This window comes from Rhinolophus sinicus, linkage group LG16 (genome assembly GCF_036562045.2).
Source record: "Rhinolophus sinicus isolate RSC01 linkage group LG16, ASM3656204v1, whole genome shotgun sequence".
NCBI lineage: Eukaryota > Metazoa > Chordata > Mammalia > Chiroptera > Rhinolophidae > Rhinolophus > Rhinolophus sinicus.
The window spans coordinates 33,749,435-33,761,928 of record NC_133765.1 but is presented as its reverse complement, the minus strand read 5'-3'; the positions used below and the strand labels follow the sequence as shown (position 1 = coordinate 33,761,928).

Here is a 12,494-nt window from a genome sequence, read left to right as displayed (position 1 = left end):
AGTTTCCAAGAGATGAAAAATGTACCCTCACCAGCAATGTAGGTGTTAAAATGAATGTTTGTTGGAATGTAGCAAATTAGAAAGAGCCGTGGGAGGCACTGTCGGAGGCTTCCAATATTAAGAGCTGCAATAATGGCCCATAAAAATGAATAAGCTCTATAAAAAGCAGAGCCAAGAATTCCATAGAGCTCATCAGTCTGGGACCATTTAGTTGCGAGGCCAGCAGTGGCCTCTGTGCCTTAGGGTGTCATTTGGTTATAACATCTTGCAGTGATGTTTGTCACCGTGGCCTTGAGCCACAAAAGGCCGGCCAGATGAAGCAGTACCCTTTATTCAAGATCAGCTTCAATGGAAAAAATGTTTAAATTAAATGTTCAGACATTTAAAGACATAAGAGTCAGTTATCTGGCACTCATTGTGAAATACATCATTGTATAACATAGTGACAGGTACATGTGGTCCAAATGTATAATTATATATACCTCCAGAAATAGCGCATCCCCTAAATGAAGAACAAGTTGGTAGCACAAGTGAGGAATTACAAATTATGTTATCATTTTGCTGTTGCTTTCCCCATGGAATCCTGGAGGGTGAAGCTATTGTGGAACATAGAAGGAAAAAAACAGACTCTTATCTAATAAGCCATCTGCTGATCACAGATAATCCTCTGTGGTATTTGCTAGATCAATGGATCTCAGACCTATGAGACTCAATGTCCCTTTAAAAAGCAATATTTTCTAAAACCCGTTAGTAGCCCTGAAAGAAATTAATATAGAATATAATCTTCCTGAACTCAATTAAATATGTATGCATATAAATGTGTATATAAATATGTTGGTTTGCATTTTCATAATGATTAATAATGTTGAGCTTTTAATGTGCTTATTGGCCATTTGCATATCTGGAGAAATGTTTGTTCAGCTCCTTTTTCCATTTTTAAATTCGGTTGTCTATTTTAAATTGTAAGAGTTCTTTATGTAATCTAGATAGAATTTTTTATCAGATACATGATCTGCAAATGTTTTCTCCCATTCAGTGGGCAGGACAAATTACAGATGATTGAAGTGGAAAAAATGAGATGTATGATATTCTTGCAGATGAACTGGACCTATTTTTGTAATTGTGTCTTGAAATCCCAGCACATTTGGCATTGGGTCTCTAGGATGTAAAAAGAACTCAAAGACCACATCCTTTGATAGGCAATGGAGAATAGAATACAGACAGGGGAAAAAAGCCATGAATACAAGAAGTGATGGAGCAGTTGTGAGGTCAACCTGTGGGGACTGTGTCTGATTTTAGTGAAAACAACAGGATTCAGGAGTGGATACTCTGTGTGCCAGGCTGTGTGTGGATATAGGTAAGATTATTTACTAGTTGTGCACGGCAATCTGTTTCTTGATATATAAAATAGGGATCAGCATTGTTCTGAGTGTCAAGTATGACATCTTTATGATAATAGTTGACACACTGCTAAGTGCTTCATAGGCTTCATTTCATTCAATCTCACATGAACCGTGAGGTCGGCTCTGAGAAATAGAACTGAGACTTACAGAGATCATACAAATGGTTAAGTCAAGATCTCCATCCCTGTCTGTCTCATTCCAGAATCTTTGCTCTTTTTATTATGTAGCCTTAAAATGCTGCGAAATCATTTTGTCTCCTCTGAAACATTGTATAATATTATGTGGGACTATTTTTATGGTTCCCTTGCTTGGTGTGTCCCAAGATTAAGGATAATCAGGATCATGGGGTCACCTTGAAATGGGAGAGATCTTGCTTGTGGAGATGATAGTTATTGGAACTCCTATACATTTCAACGTGTTTCCTGACATTAGGGTACAGTGTAATCAAATATTTTTCAAATTTATTTAGAAGCTGTTAGATACCTAAATATTTGGAAGGATTACCCAACAGACTCAGGAAAATAAGACGCAAAGAAAAAGTCCCATTAGTGTCAAATCTGATAACTTTCTAAGATGGTGTCTTAATTACTGTGGTAGAATAACAACCACCACCCTTCACAAGATATTCATGTTCTAATTCCCAGAATATGCCATCTTACCTGGCACTATGACGGCCATGTGATGACAGTAGCACAGGTCAGAGTGATGAGAAAGCTAGCTAGGGCCATGAGCCAAGGAATGATGCTGGAAAAGGCAAGAGATGGGTTCTGTCCCAGAGCCTCCAGAAGGAACGCAGCCCTGCCAACACTTTGATTTTAGCTGATAAGACCCATTTCAGACTTCTGACCTCCAGAACTGTAAAATAAGGCACGAGTGTATTTGTGTTGTCTTAAGCCACTAAATTTGAGATAATCTGTTACAGCACTGACAGAAAACTAATACAGTTACTAGCTCCATAGAAATATTAGAAATATAAGATTATTAATTCAGATTAAGCCACAAAGAATGTCATTTACTATCTTTAGTCTTCTTTAATCTTGGGATAGCTTGATTTGTTTTCATTTGGGGAGATTTTGGTTTACGTTTTTCTATGTACACTCAAATACGTGGCAAGAGACCAGGGCTTAAGGGAGAACTACAAAGCTAACTCTAATAGGTACTTGATTTTTTGTCTATAAAGTAATTTTTATAAGCACAGAAAATTTCTTACCCAGACAAAATAAAAACTTAAAAAAATTCAAGATCTGGGTGGCTGGTTAGCTCAGTTGGTTAGAGTGTGGTGCTAATAACACCAAGGTTGCTGGTTCGATCCTGCATGGGCCACTGTGAGCTGCGCCCTCCTTAAAAAAAAAAAAAAATTCAAGACCATTTGTGTGAATTTAGATTTTTTTTCCCTTAAAAATTAAGTGGAAAATAAAGATTTTTAACAGCAGAAACGTTTGCCTCATTTAATGTTCTTAATACATTTTGGCGATAACTAGGTGGGAATTATATTCAATGGTAGAAGAAGACTGATGCTGTGATATGTAATAGACCAAAAAGACAAAGGCTACAAAATATATCGATTTAACTTGAAAAGCGTATAGCAGTTTGAATGCCACTCAGGATGTCTTGTTTGTGTATGGTACAGCTTCAAGCCAGGGAGGTAAATCCTTAGATGATCAGCTGTCCTGTGTTGCTGGCCCTGACGTTTCCCAGAATGTGGAACTTTCAGTGCTAACACTGGGTAAGTTCCTTGAAGCAGGAAGAGTGGGTCACCTTCAGAAGGATTAAGTTAGCTGGCTTCAAGATGGTTATGATACCCTGTTTCCCCCAAAATAAGACTTAGCCGGACAATCAGCTCTAATGCGTCTTTTGGAGCAAAAATTAATATAAGACCTGGTGTATTATATTATATTAAGACCCGGTCTTATTTTACTATATTAATTTTTGCTCCGAAAGACGCATTAGAGCTGATTGTCCGGCTAGGTCTTATTTTTGGGGAAACACAGTACATGATTCTGGATTCTGAGCCAGGACCCCACAGGCCATCGACACATTTCCTCACTCTTTGTCCACCCCAAGCTTCGCACTCTAGAGACTTGTACTGACTAAACTTGAGGTAGATCTGTTAAAAAACAACAACAAGGGGTTGTTGCAAGAAGTGGTCTAATGTAGCCTCGTAACTGCACTTCTCATCTTTTATCAGACAACTTCAAGCTTACTTAGATGTTTGAATAAAAACAAAACAACAAGTAACATAAAGTTGTAGTTTTTATGGGACTTGTCCCATTATGAAAACCCATCTGCTTTTTTCTCTAGTGAAGACAGTTTTCTGGAATACTGTGTGTTCCTCTCTCCATACCTCCCTTAACAATTATTGGGTTATTAGCCAAATAAACCATTTTTAGCAGATCTAAATCCAGCACAGTGGGAATCCATGTTTCTTCAGCTACTCACAGCAGTTTCTATTTTGAAAACCACCTTCATGTAAATGATACTCAGAATCCCATTTTACAGTTGGAGACAGAGCTCAGCCTCATTAGTGTTTGCTAAAACCTTCTGGGTTTTCTTGCATTTTCTAGTTATCTTGCCTCCCTCTATCTGTCGTTAAGAGAGTTCTCTTGATAACAGTTGGTAGCTAAGAGAACAGAAGCACAGAGGGTTGACAACCCGATGATAACATTTTAAATTTCCATTTTCGGGGTGCCGATAAGAATGACCTCTAAGTTCACGTAAGCAAATCCCAAAGCATTCTCTTGGGATTTTCCCAATTTCCTGTCCTTAAGTGTAGCCCCTGAAAATCAGCGGACACTGTGCACCGGAGTAGTTTTATAACTCTCAAGTGTTAGGCGTGTGTGACGTGAACCATGCTGAGATACATGAGATGTGTGGCGTGCAGTTGTAAGTTAGCACAACCAACAGGAAATGTTTGCGGAGCATAGCGTCCTGTCCTTTTCTTTGGTTGCTTCCCTTTTTCTGGTTTTTCCATTTCTTAGTCAGTAGAAATTCCATAGAGAAGTGTGGTGACAAACTGCAGTCACTTTCTTTGGGTCAGTTGAGGGTAAAGGTTGCCTCTTCCCTGCCCTGAGAATTATCCAGAATGCTCATCTCCTCCTGCTCTCTGCTGCTGACCACTTTACTAGGGGTGAGATCCCGTCAGCCTTAGTCTTCCGTTTGACCCAAATCTGCCATTTGGCTTTGGTTTTGGTCCCAGTGCCCGGAAGGCCAAGCAGTCAGATGCCTCCATCACCATCAGTGCTGCCCTCTCTTTTTCTTTTTATTTATTTATATAAAAGTAAAATAGTTTCTAATCAATGATTATTTTATTTTAGCAATAATAATTCTCAATGTATGCTTAAACTACTGATAGAAATTCAACATGTAGAGTATCTAAAGAGATTTTTTTTTTTCACTGCAGTTACAACTAGAATGCTCACCTACATTCAGAGGTGAATATCCACATATTAACAACAAATCCCAATGGCAGGCCTCATTTCTATCACTGACATTGGTACTCTGACAATGGCTACTTACGTGACCCCACAGTCACTGATCACGTACAAGTTCAGAGAGGCCAGAAGTGATGTTGAAGTAGGCATGTCACAATGTTGGGCAACCACTGTTCCAGCTGGTTCCAAAACACTTCCATTTCCCTGAAAGGAAACTCCAACCGATTATGCATTCACTCCCCATTTCCCTTCCCCCCCAGCCCTTGGTGACCACCAAACTGCCCTCGGTCTTTATGGATTCACCTAGTCTGAATAGTCCATATGAATGGAATCAGGTGACCTTTTGTGTCTGGCTTCTTTCATTCAGCATGGCGTCAAGGTTCATCCGCGTTGTGTGTGTTAGTACTTCATTCCTTTTTATGACTGAATCATTTTCTGTTGTATGGATAGGCCACATGTCGTTTATCAACTTGTCAATTGATGGACATTTGGGTTGCTTCTACCTTTTGGCTATTGTGAACAATGTGGCTATGAATATGCGTGTACAAGTATTAGTTTGAGTTCCTGTTTTCAATTTCTGGGGGTGTGTGCCTTAGAGTAGAATTGCTGGGTCCTATGATAATTCTATGTTTAAGTTTTTGAGGCGCTGCCAGACTGTTTTCCCCTTTTACTCTTTTTTTTTTGTGTAAGATTTTTTGTTGGGGAAGGGGAACAGGACTTTATTGGGGAACAGTATGTACTTCCAGGACTTTTTTCCAAGTCAAGTTGTTGTCCTTTCAATCTTAGGGGTGGAGGGTACTGTTCAGCTTCAAGTTGTTGTCCTTTCAGTCTTAGTTGTGGAGGGCGCAGCTCAGCTCCAGATCCAGTTGCCGTAGCTAGTTGCCGTAGCTAGTTGCAGAGGGCGCAGCCCACCATCCCTTGCGGGAGTCAAACTGGCAACCTTGTGGTTGAGAGGACACGCTTCAACCAACTGAGCCATCCGGGAGCTCAGCGGCAGCTCAGCTCAAGGTGCCAAGTTCAATCTTAGTTGCAGGGGGCAGAGCCCAGCATCCCTTGCGGGACTCGAGGAGTTGAACTGGCAACTTTGTGGTTGAGAGCCCACTGGCCCATGTGGGAATTGAACTGGCAGCCTTCGGAGTTAGGAGCATGAAGCTCTAACCGCCTGAGCCACAGGGCCGGCCCCCCTTTTACTCTTCATACCCAGGATGTGCACACAGTTGTAGCCAAAAAGTCTTAGTTTCTTTGAGTGGCTCAAGAAATATCCAAGGTGCAGTAAACTGTGCCATTGGTATGATCAGATAACACAGACCGTTACCGGGATTCCTTTGCAGTTGTTTTTGTACCTGAGTGAATCTGCTGAAGATAAACCAAAACATCTGTGTTGGGAAGAATTATCTGACCTTGTCTTGCAGGCTCTTTGAGGACATTCATTTGTGCATTCATCAAATAGTTATAGTGCTTGGTGTTTATCTGTAAACCAAACAGACAAATAGCTCTGCCTCCAGGAGCTTACATTCCAGGGCCAGGAGACAGGCAATAAAATAATAAGTAGGGGCAGTGAAGGAAAGCCATGGAAATTTATTAACATTTGCTTGTCTGTAATAGTCTTACTATTTAAAAAAAATTTCTATTGTGACCGTAGTTACCTACTACTTTTTTGACACCTCTGGCGTGTCAGAAGATAGAAGTATCTTATTAGTGTTTCATAGAACCCACTTTTGTTTTGTTAGTTGTCTCAGTTGTTCTGTATTTCACTGATTTCTGCCCTAATAGTTATTATTTCCTTCTTGTTTCTTTCAGTTGGTTCTGTTGATCTTTTTCCAATGTTTTGAGTTGAATGCTTAGCTTATGTCTTTTTAAACCTTCTTGTTTCCTGATAAATGTATAGAAAGCTATAAATTTCCCTTTAAAGTAGTGATTTCACTGTGCCTCACCAATTTTGACATGTAGTGTTTTCTATCTTCCAGTTCTAAATATTTCCAAGAGTCATTTAGCAATATTTTATTTGATAGTCAAAAAATTTGAAATTTATCTCTTTAAAATGAATTTCTAATTTCATTGAAATGCAGTTGGAGAAGCTGGTCTCTATCATATTGATCACTGGGAATGTATTGAAGGAAATACCTGGCCTGGTGCATGTCTGTTTTTGTAAATGTTCTATGTGGACCCTAAAAGAATATGCATACTTGCTTGGGTGTTGAATTGTCTATATATTTGTTAGCTCAAGGGAGGCCTAGCTCAAGGTTAGCTCAAGGGAGAAATATACTTCTCTAAGGAAGTATATTTGTGCTGAGATCTGAATGTCAGGAAGGAGCCAACTCTCTGGAAATCTGGGAGGAAAGGATTCCAGGAAGAGGGAACAGCAAGTGCAGAGGCCCTGAGGTAGGTACGAGCATGGTGTTTCCAGGATCAGAAAGAAGGTCAGTATGAATGGAGGGAGCCTAGTGGGTAAGGAGGAGGGTGAGGTGAGCTAAGGTCCTGAGAGGTAGTCAGGGGCCAGATTAAGTCGGGCCTGAGAGGCCATGGTATGGACTTTTGATTTTTAAAACCGTATATTCATTTACCACTTACTAGGTAATGTGCTAAACACTTCCTATAAGATTAATGTCAAGTTCAAAGTGATCTTATTTTATACAATGGAGGGCGCATTTTGAGCTTAAAAGTACCTTAGAGATTGTATTGAGCCCAGTGCTTTTCCTTTGAAAATAAGGAAACTAACAGGAGGTATAGAGGGGGGGGTCTCACAGCTGGTCAGTGGGAGCCAGACTCTGGACATGCTCCCTGTCTCTTTGATAGATAAGCTCCTAAAAAGAAGGAGTCCATCTTTATATAATTTCATCCAAATGTTATAGAAAGGAATCTTATCTTGTTATGAACCCTTTTGTGAAGCAAAAACCACTCTCACACATCCTATTTACTTACTTTATAAATCTAGATTTTTATAGATTGGATTTATTTAAAGTGAGTTTCCCACAAGTATTCCTTCTTCTCCGAAAATACTCTGCTCCCTTTACTCTGACTCCTCTCTGTTTTACTTCGCCATTTGGATCTGTGTCCCTGTGAGGCAGCAGCTGCGTTCTCTTGGGAGCCACCTTCATGTCCAGGACAACCTGTCCCAGCCCTTTAGATAAGGTCTCTGTGGCGCAGTCAAAAGCCTCCACTTGCAAAGACACTCACAGTAATTACCCATTGGCACAACCTGGCTGCACGTGGGTTTTCCCACCTGACCCTCCTGGGATTGACACGGGAGCAAACCTGGGTGTACCCTGAGCAAGCCAAAGCTGATTCCAGGCGCGGCCCAGTGCAGGGTCTGCCTGCGTGTGACCTGGCTCGACCTGATGAGCAAGTGCCTTTGTGGACCTGTCCTTCAGTGCTTTATCTGAACTGGAAGGCAGATTTATTCCCATCAGGAAAGTAGAAATTTCTTTCCTGATGATGGATGGCAAAGTCAGTGCCGCAGGCAAGGTCAGTGCCTCACATTCCACCTTAAGAAAGCCAAAGGTAAGACTTATATCCGCCAACTATTGGCTCTTCCCTCCTTCCATGCAAATCCTCGCAGATATTGTTCTGGCTTTCTGGCCATGCTGGGGATCTCCTCTGGAGCATTTTCTTACCAGACACATTTATATGCACTTGGAGGACACAAGGAAATACGAACAGAAAGCTGACCCAAGCCTCTAGTTTTTGGTTTTGGCAATTTAAAAAATTGTGGTAAATATATATAACATAAATGTATGATTCTAACTATTTTTAAGTGTATAATTCAGTGGCATTAAGTACATTCACATTGTTGTGCAATCATCATCATCATCCCTCTCCAGAATTTTTTTATCATCCCAAACAGAAGCTCTGTACCCATTAAACACTAACTTCCCATTACCCCCCTTTTCTCAGCCCCTGGTGACCACTGATAACTTTTTGTCTCTATGGATCTGCCTATTCTGGACATTTCATATAAGTGGAATCATACAATATGTGGCCTTTTGTGACTGGCTTATTTCACTCAGCCTGATGTTTCATGGTTCACTCATGTTGTAGCTTGTGTCAATCAATAAATACGTCATTCCTTTTTATGGCCAAATAATATTCCATTGTGTGAATAGACCACATGTTGTTTATTCATCTGCTGATAGACACTTGGGTTATTTCCATCTTATGGCTGTTCAGCAAGGCTGCTATGAACATTTGTTTTCAAGTATCTATTTGAGTCCCTGCTTTCAATTCGTTTGGGAATAGCTGGAACGAATGGAAACTCTATATTTAAGTGTTGGAGGAATTGCCAAGCCCAAGCGTTAGATTTTGTATTCAAAATGTATTTGTCACAATGAAAAAGAAAGAAGAGAGGTTGTATTTGGTCGGGCTGCCATAATGAAGCACCACAGATAGGGTGGTTTAAATAACACGTTTTTCTCCTAGTTCTGGAGGCTGGCAGTTAACATCAAGGTGTCGGCAGAGTCTGTTTCTTCTAAGGCTTCTCTCCTTGTCTTCCAGGTAGCCATCTTCTGCCTGGCTTTTCTCTGTGCTTGTGTCCTAATCTCTTCGCACAAGGATACGAGTCAGATTGGATTAGGGCTTTCATGTTAGTTACCTTATCAAAGGCTCCATCTCCAAATACAGTCGTTTTTCTGAGAGAATGGGAGTTATGACTTCGCCAGGTGCATGGAGGAGGGGAGTGCAAAATTCAGCCCCAAGCAAGAGAGATAAAGCCACCCATTTACCAACTCTCAATTGACTTTACCCAAAATAAATCACGTAGAGAAAAACCCAGAAGATGGTTTTCAGGGTTGATTTCTGGGTGTTAGGAAAGGCCTTTGACTTTTTCTGGTATCTCTGAATGATTACATTTGTCAGTGTCCATGGCATGTTCCCGTAAGGAATGAGGTGGTTCTTCTTTGTCTCCTTACATGTGCATTCAGGGTTAAAAGCTTTTAATAAATACTAATCTTTGTAGGGAAAAAAATGAGCTCGAATTGAAGGCTCACATTATCCTTAAGGAAGAAATGTCACGCAGATTGTGTTCTGCCTTGAACATCTTTCCATGTCATTTGCTTTCCTTCTAGGGCGTCATTTAAATAGCTGCATACAATTTGTCACGTGAGGGTGCCAGCATTTATTTAACCAATCCTCTGTTGTTGGACTTAAATGAATTTTTAAAATTCTTTCTCAGATTCTTCCTTTTCTTTCTACCACCACCACTCAATTAGTAGTCCAAGTGCTGATTGAGTCACTCTTATATGACCCCAGCTGACCTCTAAGTAATCTTTCTTCCCCAGGTTTCCCCGTCCATCCACATTCTCATGTCTGTCTGAAGGATGGCCTAACTCACTGCTTTCCTCCTGTCTCCTGTCAGCCCAAGAATGGTTACATCTTGACTTTGTAATTTGGCTAAACATTTGAGCCTTTTTTTTCTTTTAAGATTTCCCCAAATCAGTGTCTATTTGACCTCCATCCACTGTCTTTCCAATCTGGGGAGCCAGCCAAGTCTATTTGTAATCTCAGCACATAACTTACTCGTTTCCTTCTGGACCTGGCTCGTGCCACTGGTCCTGTTTGGAATAGCTCATCTCCTGCCACCATGTTTCCGGTCTCTTCATGTGGCGAGGGCCAGCTTACGAGCTTCAGAAAGCCCTTGTGATTACTCTTGCCTGTATGGATTTGGCCTTTGCGTTTTTGTTTCACTGAGATGGGACCACACAGTTCCTGAAGATACAAGAAAACAAGGAAGCCTGTGTCCCTCTCTGGATAGACTTATAATGTGGCGACTATGTCCTAAAGGTCCCCGTCGTGCTGGCCATCTGACAGTTCTTGGAACACACGCATTTCTTTCCCACTTGAGTTCTCTGTGCTGGAATGCCCTTCTTCCAACTTGTCACCGCCAGCTGCTTCTTGACACTGAAATCAAGCTTAACTGTCACTTCCTTGGAGAGGCGATTCAGAAGTAACTCCATTGTTTCGATCACAGCATTATTGCTTGGTTCTTTTATTCCAAGCTGTTCTCTTCTCACTTCTTTATTTGTTGCATGTCTGTCTTCCCTACTACACCTTACAACCCGTCTTGTTCACCTGTTTATCCCTAGCACCTTCACTGTGCCAGGGTGCTCAGTAAATCTTAGCCAAATGAATTAATGATATTGGATGGAATGGGGAAGAAGGGAGACGGGACGTGAAGACTGTCTCTTGGATTTCTTGCTTGGGAAACTGAGCTGATGGCAGCTGGTGCCACCAACTGAGCTTGGTAGTTCGGGACGGGCACCTGTGGGTGTGGTGGAGGGAGCAGGGATAGTGATTTCTCCTTTTGCTTTGCCTCTAAACTATTTAAATGGAATATCCTGAGGTGGTTAAATATATGGTATGTGGGCCTGGAGCTTAGGAGGGATGCTTGGGCACTGTCCAAATAATAATAATAGCTAGCATAGTTAGACATACAATTAATACTTTAATAATAATAAGAAGAATAATAGTATTAATAATAATAGCTAACATTTATTGAGTGCTTACTCTGAAACAGGCTGTGAGCTAAGTGCTTTACAAACATTTACACTTACAACATTTAAGACTTAAAACAACCCTTGGACACAAAGATACAACTGAAGTGTCTAAGGACTGGATAAGCTGTCTGAGGCTGCACACAGCTCATTAGTGGGCGAGCCAGGATTTGAACCCAGGTGGTCAGTTTCCAGCGTCTCTTCCCCACTGCACCACTGTGCTGGAATAGGCACGGAAGGGACACAAAACCAAGACGAGCCCTTTGCCTTTGAGGAGCTTATTGTTTGCTTGGAGAAGTAAAACATAACTTGTCACTCTCTGTTCTCAACAGGCTTGCATGAGGCCCTTATCCAAGCCTGTCAAGTACAGCAATTATTTCGTTAAAATGGCCAGGCAGTGTTGGCCCCCTCCTCCTCTGATTCTTGAAGGCTCAGGCTGATGTGACCTTGATAATTCATTAAGAAGAACTAAGGATGTTTGAAATGAAAAATACCTGCCATAGATCATCATTTATTTTAGAAACATGATTCATAACCCTTCTGGGACTGCAAAGAGGAAACTGAAATATCACAGTAAAAGCAAAAGAAGGTAGTGATGTCTGGATCTATTCAAAAGAGAGCAGAAGGAGATGGGTCAGGAAACCACTCAGGGATGACTGTACAGGATTAGAATATGGGTTGAGAAATACACAAACCCCAGAAAGTAAAACCACACCCAGTACACTCATGTGGCTAAATTGAATAAATGGTGTGTGTGGGGGGGGTCCTCAGTTCCTTGTGGGTTCCCTGAAGCAGGGCTTTGTGTAGACACTGACTACAAAACCCAAGCCTCTAATTTTTGAGGGCAGCTGGTTAGCCTGGAATTAGGGGTGCATTAATCACATCCTCGTTACCCCTTTGGTGAGGGGGGGATTCCCAACCTAGGATTATGGGGATGGCCAAGCACATGACAGCCAGTGCTGAACAGTTGAAGCTGGCAGTAATTTATTAGTCACATATCCTCACAGCTTTAGGGAATAGGACACCACATGCCTTGCAGGGTCACATGGGGTTGCATTTGGGAGCAGAGCAAACAAGCAGAGGCAGGGAGACAAGTTTACTTTGTAGTATCAAGGAGGTGAGGTCCCCTGTGATTCCCACAGGAGGCTGTGATTGATTGTTTTGGATAATTTCCA

At 41.3% G+C, this 12,494-nt stretch overlaps 1 protein-coding gene across 14 annotated transcripts in view; it reads left to right on the top strand.

Moving 5' to 3' along the window:
• The window catches only part of IFT81 (intraflagellar transport 81), a 148,338-nt gene that overhangs the window by 4,896 nt on the left and 130,948 nt on the right, over nt 1–12,494 (top strand). For 4 of the 14 annotated variants that reach the window (XM_074321747.1, XM_019733943.2, XM_074321748.1 and 1 more), the window contains exon 3: nt 3,034–3,129. The exons of 9 other annotated variants lie outside the window; for them this stretch is intronic. The gene's annotated coding sequence lies outside the window, so the exon portion shown is untranslated. Of the gene's footprint in view, nt 1–1,116; nt 1,358–3,033; nt 3,130–12,494 lie in introns of those variants that run through there. One more of the 14 variants, XM_074321749.1, reaches the window with a different exon arrangement.